The sequence below is a fragment of the Lepisosteus platostomus genome, chromosome 25 (genome assembly GCF_059453375.1).
Source record: "Lepisosteus platostomus isolate fLepPlt1 chromosome 25, fLepPlt1.hap1, whole genome shotgun sequence".
Classification (NCBI taxonomy): Eukaryota; Metazoa; Chordata; class Actinopteri; order Semionotiformes; family Lepisosteidae; genus Lepisosteus; species Lepisosteus platostomus.
The window spans coordinates 9,449,110-9,471,168 of NC_142635.1; the positions used below are offsets into that span (position 1 = coordinate 9,449,110).

At 39.8% G+C, this 22,059-nt stretch overlaps 1 protein-coding gene and 1 long non-coding RNA gene across 6 annotated transcripts in view; one reads left to right on the forward strand and one right to left on the reverse strand.

Annotated features, from left to right (window-relative positions):
• Positions 1 to 22,059, reverse strand: part of LOC148641048 (uncharacterized) — a 637,701-nt gene that overhangs the window by 437,261 nt on the left and 178,381 nt on the right. The window lies entirely within an intron of this gene.
• The window catches only part of arhgap32b (Rho GTPase activating protein 32b), a 161,163-nt gene that overhangs the window by 38,986 nt on the left and 100,118 nt on the right, over positions 1 to 22,059 (forward strand). The window lies entirely within an intron of this gene.

A 22,059-nucleotide genomic window follows, 5' to 3' on the forward strand; every position in this document is an offset into this window, starting at 1 on the left:
ATTCAACATTAAGCTCCAGTAACACTATCTGGATCACTATCTTTGAAAATGTTTTTAAAAATGTATTGAAAAGTAAACCTTAATGTATCACAAAATGCCTGTTTAATAGTACAGTAATAATAACAAAGAACAACTATAAAGGAAATTGTTTTCTACGTATGACTTACATCGCTTTTGACATTAGTTAGAGTTCATCTCTCTCTGCGTTGACAGCTGACAGTCAGATTTAAATCACGATTTGTACAGTTTTTCCTGTTAACAATTGACCTCTTACCAATCCATTATATAAGTCTGCCTTTCCTTGATTTCACTCCTACGCTTTGAACTATATATTCTGACCTTCTGCTTACTTCTGTTGTTTCCCCACATTATCTAGTTAGAAATGTTGTCACCTACTGTTTTACACAAGTAAGCACTTCAGACTATGCTTCCAGTCTTATGTACAGTACAGTATATAGTACTGTATGTTTTTCTTCTGTATGTAATACTCCGCACTAGATGTTCACTGCCAGGTGCTTTCCCAGTCTAGAAATAGTAAGACCAGTGGTCCTTATACACATCTCCGTGGTACTCCACTATTTTCATCTCCCATGATTTATACTCTGTTTTCTACTAGTTCTCAGTCTAAACTTAGTCTAACTAGCTCTCAGTCTAAATTCACACATTATCTTGAAGGACTAAGAATTTAAGAATTTCCTTAATCCTGTGTTGACAGTCCCCTAACATTTCATATAATGTAATGAAATGTTTTCTTTGTTTTGTTTATATTTTCCAGCTGCATAATATTGAAGCAATGGAGACCTGGGACACATGTATTCATTTTCATTTTGCATTTTGACCTCCCTGCAAATGATCTCCTTTTTGTAGCCTCCATTATTTTTATGATTTAGCCCCATACTATCTGACCATAACATGTATGTTTTCTGTAAGATCAAATAAAAAAAAGAAAGGTGACAACTTTTCAGAATAGTTTGTGTAAGTCACCAATCTTTCAGATTTTAACAATCCCTCACTTGTAAAGTCAATCCTGTATCTTTCACATACAAAGCAAAATTCTGTGATGAGTCAACAGCACTTAGGAAGGTTCCTCTAAGTCAACCTGCCCCTTGTCTGTTCAGTAACATCAATACCTCACAATCCCTGCTCAGCTTTTTAAAGAGCATATCAAGGAGCATTTGCAATGTTGTGAAAAAATCACATCTCCTGTACTCAACACTATCTCTCTTTCAGTACAGCAGTCTGCCAGCCCTCGGTGACTCCCAGTCCTAACCACATGGACACACACAGGAGCAGAGCGGGGGAGTAATTGATGAACGCGACTGCCAGGGTTTTTCCTTTGTGCATCTTTCAGGGAGACTAGGAGGGATATTACGATTATGGATGTGCACAAAAAGGAGGGAAATAAAATTAGTGAGGCCGGTTTGGGTGTCAGTGAGTGGAGGATGCGATGGACCAGAGAAAATAGTGTCAGGAGCCTCTTGGAGGTCTGTTCTGTGATTTTAGATAATTAGGAAATTAGATATCAAGCCTGATGTGATCACAGTGATTATGGAAAAGTGGTTATTGGTGTTTTCTTACAGTGGACACAGATAAAAACTTAAAGTTACCTAGGTAGCTTCAAAGGTCAGTTGAATTTTAAAGTCTGACGTGTGGGACAAACACTACGAAGAGTCCGGCTATAGTGCACATTTTCAACCTTCATTTGTAAAAATAAAAACCCAATTCTTGATAAGGGGAGTTTACTGCAGAAGCCAGGAGCCTCTGGAAAGTAAAAAAGCACTGTCAACCTCACTTGTGTATTTTTCAATCAGCAGGTACTTGGAACATTTGATTGAATCTGCCACTAGATCAAGACTTGAATCACTTCAGCGGTATGATCAGGTATTCAGTAATCAATGCACAGATCGGAACATGAATACCTTGGTCGATTTGAAGAACGTAAACACTGCTCTTGGATTTAGTGGTTGTGATTGTAGTTCCTGGGTTTTGCTTTTACATTGTGGAGTGAAAGCGACTCCTGTGCTTAATGGTGATGACATTATGTGAGTCGTGAGTCTGTGAAGTTCCAGGACTCTATCACACTATACAATCAGCATCTAATATATTCAGAGTACCTTGATTTGCTGATGGCAGCCTTGCTTTTAGGCGTACAATACTAGATTTTTCTATTGTAGGCCTTACAGTTTTAAAGGAGAAGCCATTCAGTTCAGGTGTTTTTCTCTAATATTTGGGATAGTGACTGAACCCTGTGACTGGTCACCTTCTTAACATGGACATGGCATAACATGACCCACAAGTTTCTAACCTCTGCCATTTTTGGTACGTTTGAAAGCATTCCTGAAATGTTGTTGCAAATCCAGTATGGCATCCGAATGATGTCACCTGCCTGGAGAACATTTGCTCTGATACACCTTCCCATAGACCTTTATAATCCGGACAGATTCTTTTTTTGGCACAGGCAAAATCCAAACAATAACAGTAGGATTCGAGCAACGTTTTTGCTTGACACCCAGATCACATTGGCAGAGTAGCTCATTTTGTCAATTAAGAACAGAGGTTGGCATTGTTTGGCAGTGTGATGACCTGAACATTACATGTCACGTGAACAATTTTGTGGCAGCCAGGAGAAATCTTTTGTGCTGAGATTGTGTTCTTACCTGAGAGATTAGAATCCGCAGAGCTGTCTGTACTGGTGTTGAGGCGAGATGCGGTCCTGTGGGGTTTGGCTTGCTTCCTGAGCTTCTTCTCTGTAATGTAGACCAAGAATTAGTATTCTTTCTTTAGGCTTGAGGGTCAGTGAATGAGAAGAATCAGAGTGCTTTGCTTTGATTAGTACTTAAGGGAGAAAAAAAATTAAAAACCTGCATTGAACTGTTAACACCTGCCATCAGAACTTTCATCAAGACTCCCTCAATACAGCTTTGTATCTTCAAAAGCTGATTTTATTTCACTAGAGCAGCTGTTTTTTTAATCGTGCTATGAGTCAGAAATTTCAGTCCTTTGATTGATTTGAGTTTGGTTGACACTAGAGTAGTAGTGTCGGTATCAAAGGCTTGTTTGCTTCTTTTTCTTTAGTACCAGCACTGTTTTGAGCACTCCGTCAGTCACAAAGTGCTCGTTGACACCTCTCAATACGGTATACAGAGACAAGTGCTGTGAGTGAGCCTGAGTGTGCCCTGGCCTTTCTGTGTTTGTGACTGAGCACATTGCAGTCTCTCTTGCCTTCCATTTTATTGCCCCCCAATTGATTTGTTGTAGAATACGAGCTCTTCATAGGCAGGCATTATTCTCAGTAGGGTATAAATCCGAGGAGCTCCAATTCTTTCTATCAGCGATTTCCCAAGGCTCAGATTTTGTACTAAAGTGCCATTTGTGGTGGATAGTTTTCATGAATGTGATCAGCTGAAGTACTCATGCTAGCGTTCCAAGTTAACCGTTTGTTAACTGAATCGTGAAAATGACTGGTGAAGCAGAGCTCAAGGTGTGGTCATCGAATGCACATATATGCAGTAATTGTGTATGTCCTTATATGAAGTTTCTGCTCTATGAAAAATCTATTCAGAAATTTCACTTTATCTATGAAAGAGATTCTTATTTGTATCAGAAACATGCTGCTTCTCTAAAAACACCCAAGGAAGCAACAGTTTATTGAAGTGACAAATACCTATAAAAATAAGCATTCACATTGAGGGCCATATGTAGTACACCTACAGGACACCACTTAGGTGTTTCTTTAATTTGCTTTCCATTTACAGTGATGGCCTTGTCTCAGCTACTGCAGAAAAAGAGCATGTTACCATCAATCCTTACTTCAATGACAACACCTTGAGCTCTGTTTAATTCAGCTCTATTTTTTTTGTTTACAATAATGGTTCTTGGTTAGGATTACCCATTTCTCAGTCTCCTGTGTCTTCTGTTTCTCATTCCAGTCATGCTTCTTGTTAAATAAACGTAACTCATCAAAACTTACGTTATTGTACCAGCTCCTCTACCACTGAGGACCGAGAGCCTTTATATTTAGATAAAACTGTATACCTTCACATCAAACATACCTCAGACTGAATCTTTTAGTGTATTTGGCTTCTCACAACATTTTCCTGGTCCTTTATATTTAACGTTTCATCTATTCGTTCAGCTCTCTGACCAACCGCACAGTGTGTGGTCCTTGTTCAAGTTAAATGGGTTTATTGAAGAGAAGGAGAATATAAGATTATTTTAAGATCACTGGTGCATTAAACTGCAGATGCATCACTTACTGTAAGCCCATTCGAAACGCATATGTGACTTTTCTTATCTATTTTCCTAATAGCAGGCTTTATAAAATATGCTCTTTCTTTTTTCCAGACCCCTAATTAAAGCCCTGTTCAGATAGAATGTAATATCACAACTTTTGCTTCCCGATGGAGCTGCATGTTGCTCATTTGAATTTATTTCAGTGAAAGGAGGGGGTGTTTTGTGACAGAAACTGATAAAAGGCAAACACATTTCTTTATCTTTTTCTTAGCTTTATGAGGACAGTCTATGACAGTGTATCCTTTACTTTTACCGAGATTCCTCTTTACAAAGAAGAGGTCATGCTGTGTCTGTACAGTAGCCCCCACCCCTCCAGCCTTCAGTTGCTGGAGAGACACAGTTGATACTGAAACTGACTACAAAATGAAATGGATTAGATTATTAAAAGCCATTAGTTCAGGCTGTCTGCTCCTACCCTAGACAAAATCTCACCCTGCGTAGTGGATCTGAAACCCAACACTTATTGGCAGGTGCACATCCATTGAAACAATTAGGAGTCCCGTTGCACAGCGCATTGATCCGTTTCACGTTTTACGAGGTGCAGGCACCAACCTTGGTCCTCATGACCCAAGGTCTGCTGGTGTTCCACCCCAGTGAGCTTCTAATTATTTCATTAAACCTCATGTTTAACTAGTAATGTACTCAGTATAGATTTTTGAATGAACTGATGACTGAAACTTATCTGAAAAAAGCTGTAAGGAACTTAAAGAAAGGAAAGCTTTTTAGGAGGATAAAATAATTAATGAAGATCTAATTGATCAAATTGTTGGTTCAGAAAGGGTTTCGGATGCGAGTCTCCGAACGGAACTGGAATGACATTGGGATCACATTGGGATCATCAGGGACAAAACTGGGAAGTGCTGCTCTTATACTGTGTATCCGATACTGAGGGCTTTGTTCCAAGTTCTGCACAAGGCTTCAACTGAAAACAAATTCACTAGATGAATTTACTGCGGAACGGGGATCTTACTGTCTGATCTCTTACTGTTTTTTAATGTAGAGCAATTAGAAGTTGACTCAGAACAGCGTCTTTCTTTTTGCCTCCGTGGTTTCTTACTGAAAGCAACAGGTACACAATAGCACAAAAGGGAGGGTTAGGTGGATGAATGCATGGATCCCTCTGGGGCAGTAGTAGCATAGTTGCACGAGGGTGGCCATTGATGAAAGACACTATTCTGTGGAGTCGAGGGGAGATTTGTTCTGATTAGGGGGATGACACGGCTCAGCCTCTCTGATTGGGTGGGGTGGGGTACAGTTATGAGCAATGCTTAAAGCCGGCAGCGAATTTCAGTCTCAACACAATAGCATTGCAGTGATGTCAGAGTGCAAGCTGTACGCAGCTGAACCTTGGAGACCAAGCAGAGGTCAGATATTGATGTGGTCTCACTTTGTTTTCATTTCTTGTTGTTTTCTTAGTCACGACAGTGCTGCTTGGAAAACGATGCCAGAACATTTCAAGCTGCTTGAATCTTTCATCTGCATTTTTTTGTGTAATTAGAATGGAACATTCCACATTTGTTCCTTAAATCATAATAATTTGAATTTGTGTCGGAGCGTAGTCAACAGCTGTGCCATTTATCACTGTTAGTATTTCATTACCCAATTTGTATCCTACCCCCAAAAAAAGCTGAAACTAACTTTTAATAGCAGCAAGGACTTTTGTTATTGTGTTGCAGCAAGTTGTCCTCTGAAAGTAAAATGCTTGAGAACAGGTGTCTCACTATTTGCTTTTGTAGTTTTGCAGTCCAGAAGCATCCACAGTAGAGGGGAGGCTTTTTCTAATAAGCACTGCTTGTGGTCTGGAAACAAAATGAAAATGATCTTTCAAGTGGTCAGAAAATAATTAATGATTCAGTTATCACTGAAAGATAAATCGACTCTTCCAGTGTGTAAGCATGTTTAATGCAATTTTAAAAAAGTGTTTAAATATGAAATCGGGCAGTTTCACTGAGTAGTAATTGCACTGAACAGGAAGATAAATCTGATTTGCTGATGCTTCTGGCATTGTCCTCTTATTTAATACGTCATGTGACTTTTACTGCTGCAGCAAGAGTTCTAATTATTGTGTCCTAAGTCTTAGCATCCACTCCTCTTGTAATGTAATGTGTTGCACCATTGCTAGGCTATTAACCATCAAATACACAGGAAGAAATTCTCGTAGGGCAGTGAGTAAGGCTCCATGCTGTATGTGCTCATTTCACACAGTGTTGATGTTAAAAGGGAATGGTGCTTTGAATATTAAAATGGTTTTGTTTCCAGATGCCCAGTTGTAATCAATATTTACTGCATCAATGCCTTTGTTTTCATGATTCTTATCCTATTTCCACCCTGATTAAATATTAACCAGTTGTTTCTGGATGTGGTTATCTTTCTTGGTTACTGGCTATCACAACCCCTCCTACAAGCTATAACAGCATTCAGAATTCTACAGCGTATGACTGGTTTAAAAAAATGGGTTTATAAGTTTGTAAGAGTAAATGTTCTAGTTTGCCTTTGAGTTAAGTCTGCGGTTAGAGTTAGGATTTTGTTTTTTAGGGGGCTGGTATGGACACAAATATACCTTTTATTTTTTTGGGAGAAAGGTCATAAAAGGTTACAAATGTTACCGTTTATGAAGGTATTATGAAGACTACAGGCTATTTTCTAATTAAATGTTTTTTTAAGGTACTGTAAGCTGTATTAGTGGTTTTAAAAAAAGTCAGGAATTGCAATTGTCTTCTGTTTTTCACAGGAGGAGTATCGTGTCAGGTAATTTAAATGCTCTGCATAAATATTTTTGTTTTTTCATTTATTTTCCCAAAGCTTTGTTCTGATACAAGCACTTCATTGTTAGGGAAGCAGTTTGATTCTGAAGCCTATGACACATTAGATCAGTACTCATGGATATCATTTTGTTTCCTGAAACATGTGGCAGGCGCTTTTTGAATTATTAAATGTTTGTTTCAAAGACCCAGAGTGTGCATCCATAAGTCCAACACGATGGCCTGCAGAATCCTCAGATGGTTTAGTTAAATGTTTCTTTTACCATCAGCGATATGAGCTCAACACTTTTTATTGTGGGCAGGGGAATGTGCTTCTTTCTAGGATCACTCTGCATTGATGTCAATTTCTCATTCCTGAAGGAATAAAGACATAGAAAATGAAACTAAATAACAAGCCAGTCACATTATTTCAAATGCTCTTTAAAAAGCAGTAGCATTGTCTCCATGAATATTAATACAGGTTCTGTATACACAGCTTCATGTCAGCTGCCCTACTTTTCTCTGTTTTTTTTATGTGGGTCATAAGAGAGCGAATAACTGGATTTTTAAATACCGCATAAGCTTCTGGAGTGGAAGATGGCTACAGGCAGCCCTTTAAAGATGGAGAAGGTAAAGGACGACTGCTATAACAGGTGTTCATTTCCATCACATTTAATTAGCATCACGAATGAGTCATCTATGGATCCAGGATCCAAAGTTACAGTTTGTATCTCCTCTATTAAACAGCCTCTACTCTGTGAATCAGAAAATATTGAGGATGAATGTTAGCTGACCCCCTCATCAAGCAGTGCTCCATTATAGCAGCATTATTGTTGGGTGTTTTTACCTTTGCACACCATGCTGGTGTTGCGAGGGACAGATAATGATGGTGAAATCCGATTTAATCGAGAAGACTAGATAGCTTATATAGTTTTCTGTGTGGCTTGCATAGTTTGCATTTCAATAAAGAACGTTTGGGAGAAAGGCAAATCCCACAATTCCTGTTTTTCTTTGGCTCTCCAGGGTAAAACTAGAAGCCGAGTGCTATTTCCCAGTGTTCTTCATGCTAGCATTCCTCCCCTTCAGCTCTCAGTGGAGGCCAAAGCCAGCGCAGGGACTCTTTGCTATATGTTAGTTGGTTTCTCACTTCCTTTTCCATTTGGTCAGGACAGACTCATCCTCAACCAAACGAGTTAAAGCCAAACCTGTTAATTAACCCTGTTTCTTTCGCATTTTGGGGCCTACCTGTTTCTTCTGAATTGGATGTTCAATTGAAAAAAAAAACGTGTTTAAGGTTTTTATTCCCTTACGTAGGGGTGAATGTGTCATTTCTGAGTGCCTGCCCTGTCATGCTTAGCGCAAGGAATCTTTGTGCGCAGTGTGATGCATGCAAATCAATATGAGGTTGTTTAGCTACAGTAGGAAAATATTTGTGGAGACTTTAGAATACAGCAACCTATTTCGGCTACTCAAGGGAGTTGCTTGTGACAAATCCCTGTGAAATATTTGTGTGTTTTGTTGTTAATTCAGAGTTTTGGCTAGTGGGGAGTACGGATTTTGCTTGGGTTGCCTGCTGTTCTCCACACTGTGCATGAAGGGGGCCGTTTTCTCACAGAGCTGCAGAGATTCTCTTACTTTAGCGCACTGGAAGTTTGAACTGTGTTTGTGAGTCTGGGGAACGCAGGAATGGAATGGGGGGTGGGATTATGTGGGTGGTGGGGGGGTTCAAGGCAGAACTAATGATTAATTGAAAGCCTCTCTATACCCTGCATTAGCATCTTGGTGAGTTATACACTGGAAACCATCTTGGAATGCGTTTCCCACAAGCTGTTGGATGAGTCAGTCCCTGATGTCATTCCTCACAGAGGTTGAGATGCGCAGGGCTCAGCCAGAATCTGACATGAAGGAGGCAGAGAATTGAAAGAGGGACTTAGGGAGGTTGTACAGCTGACGACTGCGCAGGGCTGGCTCCAGGCTTCTGCACTGTTTCCCACTTCTGCAGTCTGTGCATATGGCAGTCTTTCTCCCCAAAACACCACCAGGAAAGAGTGAAAGAAAGACAGATAGTTGGAGGATGCAGTCGGCGGAGGGAAATTGGGAATTGTCCTCTCAAACTTGTAGTACTGTGTCCCATATATTTTGCATGTGTAACAAATAAAAAAAGCATCAACTTTTTAAGCTTCTTTCCTTTAGCAGTCTGTCTGTTTTATTTTAGTGATGGATCATTTAGGTTTATTAAGAATTTCAAACGTTTCTGTTTCTCTTGTTTGGATTATGAAACGTTTAGAGGGTTAGCTTCCTGTGCCACGTCATGGCAATGGATAAAGATATTTAGTCCTTTTAACACCACGGGCAGAATTATATGTTAAATCCATACTGAGACAACACTGGAGTAGATCGGTAATGAGTGAAATCGCCAAACAATTACAAGTCTACAGCAGCAAAGCTAAGAAGAATGGGCATGCGTCTTCTTAGCCTTAATGAAAAGGAGTCATGGTCTTGTCCTTACATCATTATCTGTCTGCATACTGTCAGACATCAATTGGTAGTGTTTAAGGGAAACAATGATGGTTCCAGTCTGCCAATATAGACCTAAATGAGAAGAGACAGGAAATTGTTTTAATAGAAGCTTGTCCTATTGAACTGTTTCGGCCTTGTTAACAATTAAAGGTGGGTTTAATACTTAAATAAGTATTGTTGACATTTTCCCAAATCGGTTTTTCATTTTTATAAAATGCTTGCAGACAGAACAGGGAGTGAGCTCAGGCTTTTTACCTTAAGAGACAATAAATAAGGCATTCCTCAACATGATCCTTTTTATCCTCGCTTCTGGAAAACACATCGGTTAGAGCTGTAGATGTCCTGCACCTGGTGTAAGTTAATGATTAAGTAGGAAAGAGGAAAATTACTGGGTTGATTTTAACCTTAAGTACTGTAGCCAGGGGAGGTTTGAATTTTGCATAAGAATGCGTAACTATAATTAGAATATTGTTGCTAGTCCTTTGGCTCTGTACTCCCTTCTTTTCTGCACACTGGAACGCCACATTGATCATCTTGTGGGTGGTGAAACCCAGTGTGTATGAGGAACTGGAAGGCACCTACTTGCAGAGTTGCAGTAGCAATGAATCGCGGTCCGATGACTGAAACCAAATGGTTCCCCTTTTCTGCCATGTGTGCAGTCTGGTGCTGTTCCCTTTCGGTCGTCGCCTTGTCTGAGGGGGAGTAGCCGGGTGACCTTCTTCCAGCCCCATTGTGTCTCAGCCCTGCTCAGCCCCGGGATCCCGGAGTGCCGTTTCCAGTGGCAAGCCCTGTGTGATAGTCCATTGAGCCCCTGTCTTTGTCAGCGCCTGGGAGACTCCCCAGCAAGCTCTATTTGCATCATTCATGCCTCCGAAACTCGGCAAGACTTGCCACCACTTCTAACTCAATTTATCAAAACAACCCTGCTCCCCCCCCGTCCTCAGGACCTCCCTGTTGGCGGAGGAATGGCTGATATTGGAGTGAAGGAACTTCAGCTACAGGGCTGCTTCTTAAGAATTTTAATCATGATGGAGCCTCAGAACTGAACAGTTGTTTCTGGTTTATCACTTAGTAGTTTTTTTTAGCATCTGCATATATTGTAGGAGAATAGGTGGCAGGGTGGCGCAGTGGTTAGCAATTGCTGCCTTGTAAGCTCTGGGGCCATGGGTTCAATTACCGGAGCTCCATCTGCATGGAGTTTGCATGTTGTTCCCATGTTTCTGGTGCTCTGTATCAAGCCCAGGTGCTTCAAATTTCCTTCCACTATCCAAAGATATAAAGGTAGGTTAATGGGCTTCTGGAGTGAGCGTGTGTTTGTGTCTGGGTCTGACCCTGTCTGGCTATGGACTGGTGTCGCATCCAGGCTCTGTGCCACTATGAACCCGAACTGGAAAAGTGGTTATTTAAAGAGGATGTGATGCGATCTAGAAAAATCATGCAGGTGAAATTCGTTGTTATAAAGTGATTTTTTACATGCATTACAACTGTAGTAGCCGCTTAAAGGGAAGGAAGGCTGAAGCAGTTCCATGCATTTTACTTGGCTCAGTGTGGTGGAGAGGTAGTACTTATTCTCCAGCTTTTGTTGAAAATGTCAATAAATGACAAGGTATGGGACAAAACAGGTTTTCAAATATTAAACAACATTTCATTAATATTGCACTTGCCGCCGAGTCTAGATTTCACAGCAGACTTTAATTGAATCAGATAGACAAACATGGGATAAAGATATTTAAATGATATTACGTGTAACTAATCTAGAATAAACAACAGGAGTCAGTAACAGAAAGTGCAGCAGCTTAGATTGTCCTCTATGCCTGAGAGTACATGGGAACAATTATTAAATGTTGGCGTGCGAGCTTCTGTAGGCAGATAGGTGATTGGACTAAGCGAGAGAAATTATTTAGCAGGAAGGTCAAGTACGTTGTGTGCAAAAACTGCTTCAACACTCAATTGTGCTGTAATGCGACTATGACTGCAGCTAGATGATTGTCTGCCAATACAATATGCATTAGCCATGATTTCCGGGAGCGTGTGGTTGTGAATGCTGACCCCCATGACCACAAGATGAGACTCGGCGGTCCGTCGCGGTTAGAGGCTTTCAGGACCACCATGGGCTCCTATGATGTACAGATGGTCTACTTTCGGAGAAGCCTGCTCAGTCCCAAAAATGAAATATCTTCCATTCCTCTTCATCTCACACAGACCCACTTCTTCTAGTCCTCTGTAATCCACTGGAGGAGCCAGAACAGCTGGGTTCCTGACCCACTGCTTTCTCTTTCTGCTGTTTCCCACACACCCAGGGGTGCACCTGACACACTGAACTGGGCTCAGCCCCCCCAATAACTGGTCAGGCTGCCCCTTAAATAGGAACCTCTATGCCCCTACTGGTGCACCACCCTTGGCCTAACCCTTTAGGCTTTCAGTTTGCGACTATAAACAGAAATACTGTTGCAAAGATATTAAGTTTATGCTTCCGCTAGTTTGTTTCAGAGTGGATTTCAGAAGCAATTGCAAGATTCTTCATCTTTTAAATCCTTTTAAATCCTTCAGACTTGGATCAGTTCTACATGTTGAGTGTGTTATTAACTCCTGTGCTATCTGAACTCCCTCCTCGCTCTCTCCCAGTACTCAGGGAGTTTAGAAGCAGCCTCTAACCTACAGTCTGCACACCTGGCACTAATACAACCCAATAGTAAATCCTGTGGAATGTGGAGTTACCCCCTGGACCAATCAAATGAGCTCTTTCCCTTCCAGTGCAATTCCACTCCGCAAGAAACATGCTGATTGCACAGCCTGTGTTTGTTGCTTTTATGTCATTTTACAGATAAATGACAACCACTAACCATTTAATGGAAACCATTATCTTTAAAAAAAAAATCAGAATCTCTTAATTATTTTCTAATTTAGACCCACCTGTTCTGGAAACACCCTGTGGTTTTCATTTCTTATCACTTCAACATTGCAATGTGAAAGCAATATAAAGTTGTTTTCAGGGGGGGGGAAATGTCTAACAAGATGTCTGATAATATAGTCTACCACAGTAACTGGGGGCTTTACAATTATAAACTGAATCATAGACACTAGATATAAACAGGCAGCAATATACAGTAGAGGTCATAGCTCAAACCCTTGGAAAAAACATCACTGGAATGGACATAAAGATCTGGGTTGCGAAGGTCCAGCTGAGGTGATAATACATTGTTTAAAAAATCAGACGAGTAATTCAGGAATTTAGCCTGTAGGGCCCCCAGCTGGCACTGCAGGCTCAAGTGTGAATGCGTTCTCAGATATCTGGAACTGAGAGCGCAGCTGTTGAAGAGTGGGACAGCTAGTGCGTGTGTCTCAGCTGTCTGCAGTCAAAGGAATGTGGGAGAGCCCTTTCTTGAAGTGGAGGCAACAGCAGGACTCAGCCCACAAACACTCCTCCTACACACAAGCCTTCAGCTGGAAAGTGGTTTGGTGGATGTCTGCATCCACAGTTAAGACATTAAATGGCTTATGTTCCCCTTCAGACACAAGCATATGCTGCAATAAGGGGATCCACAATGCTGTCAAAAGGCTTCGTTGTTGGGACTTTTTTAAATTTGAGAATATTTGCATTAAGATGGATCAGGCTATTATTAGAGACACTTTATTCCATCCAGAGCAATATCTGTGAGTTTATGTGGCTAAGTGCAGTAGCTTAGTTGTAGCTGTAACTACAACATTCTTTTAACCGTATTTAACAGTATCATGACGCTGATACCTAAGTAGTATATAGTGTAAATGGTACACTGTTCTGGAAGTCTGCATTTTCTTTTCATTTTGTTGCATGGAAATGATCTGGCATTACGTAAGCCTCCGATACATTTATTTAACAGTACTGGGTTTATTGCAGATTTTTTCAGGGAGAAATCCTGCTTTGTTTTCTCAGTTTTCAAAGAAGCAAGTCCAGATTTCCATGGTTTTATGGGTATAAAGTGAGAACATGGGTTTGTAATGCAGGAAAACACATTTACATGTAATATGCCATTAAGACCTATGAAGTCCAAATTGAGCTGCTCATTCCCATTCCTCAGATGTTTACCGGCAGCACTGTAGCATCTGTATGGCTTTATTAATTGTGTTTTGCTGCTCCACAGTAGGTGGTAAAGTCATCTGTACTGTTGGTTTTTGAATTTTATTTTTGAAAATGTTTTTGCTAGGGGAGCAATGACTTTAATGATAAAATATGTGTGTGTTGATTTGCTAGGACAGTTGTACATTTATTTGTTTGTTGTTCACAAAATACCATTACAAAGGACTCAACCTGTAAAGGTATCTGTTTAACCCAACTTTAACACCTAATGCATTTCTTGGATTGACCTAAAGTATTTTTTTAATTACCATTAATTAATTGTCTTTATAAATCTTAAAACGGATATTTGTTATAAAATATGAAGAACAGTTGTTAACATATTTTAAGCTTTGTGCTTGTATGTTTGGAATACTTAAAGAGGGTAAAATAAGCATATTAACACATACCACATACCCTTTAGATTAAAACCATAATATTTTATTGATGATTATTACATTTAAACATTGAATTCTACCTAGGCTAGTTATCTGTCTTATTACTGTCTTGATTTTCAATTAATCGATTTGATCACTTGGCATATAGTTATTAAAGGCCTGATCATTTTAAGTTGATTCCAATCTCTCTCATGTTTTGATGCTATAGGATCTCTTATGAGCAACATAACACATTTAATGAAGAGCAGTTCACATTTAATGTGAGTTAACCAGGTGTTTTACATCTACAGTAATGAGTGACGTCTCTTATATGAAACTGTATTTTTCATCTTGCTGCCCAATCACGGGATACAGTAAGTTGCGTCATGTGACAGACACACCAGTGATTGGGTTTATGAAGCCCAAGTGCTTTGAAGTCAACATTTGAGCTTATTTAATATTCCCAGCTGCTGAAGCTCATAGCAGATATGGATTCTTCTCGGTTTTGAGACTGTGTCTATAAAATCCTCTCAAAGCCTTGAATTGTGAGCGTGTAATTCTCCAAGACATTGCTTCATCTTCTGCCTCCGTGCTCTCCTGTTTCCCCTGAGGCGTTAGACTGCTCTGCATTGCTCTTCAGTTCTGACTCTATTTAGTGTTTGTGTCGTCTTGCTCATCTGTAGGTTGGAGGAAATTGCTTTCACACAAAGGTGGATGTTACTCATCTGCCTAAATTGTGCTTTCTTACCAAAGAAGCATCTTCTCTTGCTCATGTTGTAGAAGAGGAATAACTCTGGTTCTTATAATCTTGCCAAAAGTCCTCATTCAGCTGGAGACAACTGTGGGTACAGCTGTAACTGTGTTACAGTACATTGACACAGTTTTACTATATGTTCCTTAATTCTTCCTCAAGAGACATAGATGTATGAACTGTGATATTGCTGCTATGCATTTTTAAAGTTTAAATGCAAGTTACAGTACATGCACATTAAGCCACAGCACATCACATGTAAAAGCCATTAACTCTCCCTGAGCAGAATATAAATTTTCTTTCACGTTTTGTTTTAATCAACCAACGTGTGGTTGACGTCTGCAGGTATTTAAGCCCCGGTAAAAGAATCTCAACCTCTTGGGATTCTAGTGGCACGTGATTTCAGTTGGATACCACAGTGTAAGTTACCATTGCTCTCTGAAACCAAATTTAAAACACTGACATTGCTGTTAAGTGCAAAAGCCATCTATTCAGTGAAGATGTTTTATGTAGCAATAAGTATGTTAGCATTAGAGGGATACTCTTCATTTGAAACATCCATTTAAAGTTACTTTGCACTTTAGATGTTGAAGGCTGTTCCAAATGATTGCAGTATCTAAAAAAAACTAAGCTTTGATGTATTTTCTGTGACTGTTGCTGCCCTTTTTTTTCAACCAAGGCCTGCATAAGGTCAAATGTTTGACACACTTCCCAATCACAGATGACTAACTCGGTGCTTGATTTAGCTTTTTGTACCCTAAAAGATCTTTATGTCCATGCGATAGAAAATGGCCATCAGGTATTTGGTTTGCATCATCAGATAGGCTGGGGTTTTCATTAAATCATTGTTTTTCTAAGGAATCTTAGAAAATCTGAGGAGAGAATTTCGCTGTTGTTGTCTGGAGAATGCTGTCACTCGGACAGAGCTAAAACCTGACTTAAAAAATTCTTCCAATTTGCTGAATAGATTCTTTTTAGAGGATTGCTTAATAAGAAGGGGTGTCACTGTTGCTAGAGAGAAGTCACAAGTTGCATGTACCACAATAGCTGGGTTGTCTTAATACTTGGACAGTCAAAATAAGAAAAAAAAAACATTACATCGAGTTTGCGATTTATTCAGTTCCCAACCACAGTACCCTGTTTTTAACAGCCAAAGAAAAAGCTCAGAACTGTTAAAAATTTGAGATATGCCTGTGTTGGTTACATATTTTGTTCCCTGTGCATCAGTCAAAACTATATTTTATTATATAGTTAAAATATATATTTAACTGTCACTGTTAACTTTCTGTACTGTGATTTGGCACAATCAAAAAGAGGTTAAGGATGATACTGTGGTATATTTTCAGAAACCTCAATATATGTTTGGGAACTTGAATCCATTTAAATCTAATTGTTCATTTTGCATAGCGAAGCTTTTACAGAGTGTGGTGTGCACAGTGTGTGTGCTCTGTGATGACCTGAGGTTACCATAGATGAGGTAATCCTCTTCAGGGACTATGGACTCAGTTTGTAAACAGTACAATGATGTAATCCATTGCAAACAAGCCACATACTATTTAAATTTATTTATTGATGCATAGCAGCTACTCTGCATCCCAAGATGCTTGGCAACTTCCCTGTAGCGATATAACTTTTTCAAGATACATTTCTCTGTAAAACTAAATTTCTCCTTAGATAACCTATTTATAATATCTAATCCTGGAATTTTAAAGAATGAGTGAGTAAAAATGTACAGTATTTGCTTTCTAAACAAGAAAGTTTGCTATTTATGTAATGGACAAGGAGTGATCAGCATGGGTACTACTCTGGTCAAAGTCCTGCAGACTTTGTATGTATTTCTTTAATCAGCGACTGACTAAATCCTGAAGAAAAACTGTTATTTTGACAGATTACTTCTGTACACTATAGTCATTTGGTCAATTATAGCAGCCATATCACCCTGCAACTCACAACTGGCAACCCACTGAAGCTAAGCAGGTGTGAGCCTGATCAGTACCTGGATGGGAGACCTCCTGGGAAAAACCAAGGTTGCTGCTGGAAGAGGTGTTAGTGGGGCCAGCAGGGGGCGCTCACCCTGTGGTCTGTGTGGGTCTTAATGCCCCAGTATAGTGACGGGGACACTATACTGTAAACAGGCACCGTCCTTCGGATGAGACGTAAAACCGAGGTCCTGACTCTCTGTGGTCATTAAAAATCCCAGGGCGCTTCTCGTAAAGAGCAGGGGTGTAACCCCGGCGTCCTGGCCAAATTTCCCATTGGCCCTTACCAATCATGGCCTCCTAATAACCCCCCTCTATGAATTGGCTACATTACTCTGCTCTCCTCCCCACTGATAGCTGATGTGTGGTGAGCGTTCTGGCGCACTATGGCTGCCGTCGCATCATCCAGGTGGATGCTGCACATGGGTTGGTGGTGGAGGGGAGTCCCCATTACCTGCAAAGCGCTTTGAGTGGAGTGTCCAGAAAAGCGCTATATAAGTGTAAGCAATTATTATTATTATTATTATTATTATTATTATTATAATTAAGTCATTTAAAGATGGGTTTATAGAAAATTTCCTTTGGCACTACAAGACTGGAGCTGGTATTCTCTTAAACAACTCCAGAGTAAGAGAAACAAAAGCAAACGACACCACTTCTCATTGAATTTTAGATGTTGCGGCAGTGTTAAGTACTAAATGTGTGAATCTGGAAAAAGAAATCATGGAGACACTTCACATTTTTCAAATGCTCCCCTGGCTACAGGGAGAAATATTGTAGTAGTCACCCTGGGTTTGAGTCTGCTGTTTTCTTTAATGATATTAGTTTCTTTTTGTAAATATTTCCTCTATATAAAGGAGGTCAGTGAATGTTTTGTTAATGTTTGTAAGAGTATAAAAGTAGTGTATTAATGTACCACATGTACCATTTCCCTTGCCTACAGTATTTACAACATCTATGCTATGAAAATACTGATAGCCAAGTCTCAGAAGATGGCAAACTTATGAAATCAGTGCAGTGACTTGTTGGGTGAAGACACTGCTTAGAAAATGCCAGAATGACGTGACTCTGCATCTACTTTAAGTGCACTCCAGTTACAATACACACACAGGTGCTTCAGAACAATTGAATGATTACTGCTGAAGACCTGGTCCCATGGCCTCCCGAAGGCCTTTTCAGTAATAACACCCCTTTTGGTCATTTCTCCTTATCTTAGGTTAGGTTGAAACACTGGCCTACAAACGGGGTTGTGATCATTTGCAAATTTTAACCTGTGTAAATTGTGCTAAACATGTGAGTACTTGGGAATTTCGCTTTTCTTTCTGTTGAAGCTTATTGGCTTGATTTTGTTGATGCCTTTTAGGATTTTGAATACCTCTATTAGTTGTCCTTTTGGTGTTCTCTGTTCAACATTGTAAAGATTCAGTTCTTTCAGTCAATCAGAATAGGACACTCCTGTAAGCCTGAGACTGTATCTTTCACCCTTCTCTCTACAGAACAGCAATATCTGTTTTGTAATGTGGTTATATAAGCCATAGAAATACTGAATTGAAGAAGGAATTGTGAGGCAGATACAGGAATTACAAAGTGCTGTATGTCTGAAACACTGTCCCCATAGTCTCTTGATACAGATTTAATTTGTGCAGGGTGAAAAGGTCAACTTTGTGAAGCAGAAATAGTGTTTGGTTTGAATGCATTTAATTGCATAATGTTCAAAAGCAGAAAATGAATTAAGAAGAAAGATGAGCATTCACAAGACCGTGCCAGTCTAGTGGAATATGATGTGGACCTCTTCATTTATTTTACTAAATATTTGAGCTTTTATCTCAATCGTTATTCATTAGACTCTTAAGCATTCAATTGCTCCTTTTAGAGAATTCACTATATGACATTACTACATGAGTGCATTTTTTTAAGTTCATTAAATTATTTGTGGATTCATCAGATATGGTATCCTTTCGCAAGGTTAATTCTGCCTTCTCAAAGGCTTATCAGTGTTTCTCCAGGGGTAAGCCAGCCCACGGAATTGTGCTGCATCAGGTTTTCACGTGAATCTCAATCTGATATGTTCTTGGCAGCCAGACCGATGTGTAAAAAGAGGAGAACAAAACATTTCTTTGTTGATTGTTGCTGTGGTGTCGTTTTCTACACCAAATACCTCGGTTTTAATTAAAGAGTGTTCCTGAGACACAGAAGAGAAAATGCAGAGCAGTGTGGATGTCTCAGGGATGTTAGAATCTATAGAGGAGTAAGGAGAGGTTAATTCCGCTTGTGGGGGGGGGGTAGAAATATGAAGCAAAGGGGGTAGTTAAAGAAAACCAAGTAAAGTGAAGGTGACAGTGGGTCCTGCCTGCGGGTGAGAACGTGTGTCCGATGAGAAAGAGCTGGAAATCCCTGAGAACAGCTCGGTGACAGAAACATTGTGTTATTTCTTCTTTTGTTTCTGTTTCTGCATTTTTTCATATTGTGCTTTCCACTACTATGGAGTCAGCCTTCATGCCTCCACATTCTAGCCAGCAGCAATATCACTCTTGCAGCTCACCTCTAACCCCCTGAAGCTCAGCAGGTGTGAGCCTGGCCAGTACCTGGTTGAGAGGTATTAGAGGGGCCAGTAGGGGGTGCTCACCTTGCATTCTGCGTGGGTCCTAATGCCCCAGTATAGTGACAGAAAAAAGGGTTGTTACCCTAGTGTCCTGGTGAAATATTCCCATCTTGGTCTTTACCAATCACGACCTCCTAATAATCCCCATTTCTGAACTGGCTTCATCACTCTGCTCTCCTCCCCACTGATAGTTGGTGTGTGATGGGCATACTGGTGCATTCTGGCTGCCAGCGCAACATTCTGAAAAGCTCTACAGAAGTGTAAGGATGATGATTATTATTTGTTCCTTCGCACTGCTGACAGCTCCTGCCTCAAACATCACGTATAGACAAAGATTTATACAGCGCATTCAACATGCTCTTTCAAGTGCTACACACTCATTGCCTTGTTAGTTTTCTCTGGATTGATGAAATTAATGAAAAATATGAATAATGCCTGTCTACTTTATGCAATACACTTTTATTTAAGGTGTTTATTTAAGGGAGCTAATCCCTAGAATTATAATTTTATTATTATTTATAATTTATTACAATAGTTTATTATTTTTAAAATAATTTAAGCAACAGTTTATGTTTACTGGTTTGTTCAGTTGCTGAATGCATGAAACAGGAGTTTGCATGTTCTCCCTGTGTTCATGTGGGGTTTTGCCAGACGCTCTGGTTTCCTCCCAGTCCATAGACGTACTGGTAGGTTATTCGGCCCTGGTGTGAGTGTGTTTGTGTGTTACCTGCAATGGCCTGGCGACATGTCTAGGGTGTATCCCGAGCTGTGCAAGGTATTGCGTCCATTGCTTGCAACCCTGGATTGGATAAAGCCGTTGGAAAGAGGCTGAATTTCCATATAAACGTGCATGACCAACTTCTTTTCCTACGAAGTAGTTGGTAATTTTTTGTTGAACATCTTTAAAGAAATAGTAGCTTGTTTGTTCAACAGCTCTCTAGTTAAATTCGGAGAGATTTGGCTTGTATGCCACGCAGGTGTCCAAATAGAGCAGATTGTAACTTCACAGTTCGTTGTTTGGCGGTGATGTCACTCATTTGAACTGACACTGGGTTTCTGAAGTTGCCTTTAGGGAAGGAAAAAAAGATGACAGTTGTTTTGCTTTCAAATAAGTTTACTTCCTCATATCTGTTAATAGCATGGTCTTTCATAACACTTTTTAAAGGGAAGAAATATTGAGTATCATCTGTGTACCACTTTTGAAGTTATTTTCTTGGTATTTTATTTATTGCCATTGAACTGGCTTCAAGCAGTTTCTTTTCTGATTATGAATCTATGACTCTGTTCGAGATCGTTTTCTGACAGCAGAAGCTGCTTAGTCAACTTTTGCCACTTTTTTCAGTGACAGATACATTTAAATACATTTGAACATTTTCTAAAAATATTGTAGGGTGCTGCCTGTTGATAATTACAGTACAAACAAGTGACTTATTAAAACATACTGTACTCTTGAATATTAATATTTAATTTTAAAGTTGTTTTACTGTATAATCTTCTTGCCTTCTGACAGAGCAGTCAGGAAGCAGGACAGATACAGTCAATAGTGTTCAATTGCAATGTGAAACTCTTGCGTGATGAAAGAAATTAAGTAACATTGTCATTCTGATAACAGGCAGACAAAATTCAAAGCAAAATAAAATAGCATTACATTTTGTTATTTGGAAGCTAAAGTCGCTATTTCTAGCCCTTGCAAAGTGGTGTGTTTTATTAAGACAATTTGTCACAAGATGACTAGGAAGTATAGAATAATATAGACGAATAATGTGTTCAAAAGAAACATCAAGAACATGAGGAGTGAAATTTTAACTTTTTCTTTTTAAGAGGAGAACTGTGATGCCACCAAGTCGAAATGATCACCTGCCCCAAAGTTTGAGATACCCTGTCGAAACTGATTTCCCATCAGGCTGTGCCCTTCCTGCCAATGTCACAGGTTGTGCGGATTGAGTTCACGATGGAGCTGGTTGCTGTGAGAGGCCCTCAGATAGGGCTGGCACAGGAATGCAGTACCTCAGGTTGCAGCCTGCTCTTTCCGGGGTGCTGGCTAAGAGCAGAAATATGAAATCAGTCCTCATGCTTCTCATCCCATTTAAGAGTGGCAGCTCTGAGATGTCTCTGTGGGCGTTTCTCGCCTCCTGCTGTTTCCTGGCTGCTTTCCTTTCATTTCATTGCTCTGCATTAAGAGAGAAGAGCCAAACTGCTCAGCGGTGACATTCGGCTTCATAATCAAAAGAATGCTGATTTTTCTTGGTGTGTGTGTGTATGTTGCTTTTGTTTTAAATTGATGGAGCATGGTGTAACCTTTATTCTTTCATTAGTCTCTTGCCTTTACTGCTTGAGTAATTGAATCTCTTATACCCCAGGGCATTGGTTTAGATCTTTCATGGTGTGACTCTTGTTTCCTTGTCCTTCTTAAATATGCTTCTATAAGTCTAGTTACATAAGTAATTCGGCAGTGCATTACAACATATACAGCATTGGTACCTGAGATGCTTTAGAAGCAAAATCTGTTCAGGCTATATAAAATTTCCATTCTTTTTCATCTTTTGTTATTTCACCAGTAAGATTGAGCCTTTCATTATGATAGGTATAAAATCTAGCTTAATAGCAGCTCAACCAGTCCCAAAGCTACATACTCACCTCCTCCTCTTCCCTTCCTGAGCCCTGCATTAAATTTGGCATTTTAATGCATTACCTGCTTGCTGT